Raw genomic sequence first — 375 nt, forward strand, 5'->3', positions numbered from 1 at the left:
GGGAGACAAGTTCAACAAGAAACGCACACACATCGTTTCCGGTTAAGTTTTCAAAGTAAAACAAGACTGAGCCAAGCGCTGTGCAGTGCAAGGATGGCAGGGGAGTTTATATTTTATTTTCTTTATTGATGCGCTTATCGCAGTGGTTCTTAACCTTGTTGGAGGTACCGAGCCCCACTTGTTTCATATGTGCATTAGTGAAAAATAAAATGTTGTTTTTTTTCAAATTCACCAAAAAAAAGTTACGTTTTTTTTTACTGGTGCACAAAATGAACCGTGCATGAACATCACCTTGTTCATGAACTCACAACATATTACACACCTTACACACATGACCATGAATTGATTTCAACTTAAACAAGTTGAAAAGCTTAT

Source organism: Nerophis ophidion, linkage group LG16 (genome assembly GCF_033978795.1).
Source record: "Nerophis ophidion isolate RoL-2023_Sa linkage group LG16, RoL_Noph_v1.0, whole genome shotgun sequence".
NCBI lineage: Eukaryota > Metazoa > Chordata > Actinopteri > Syngnathiformes > Syngnathidae > Nerophis > Nerophis ophidion.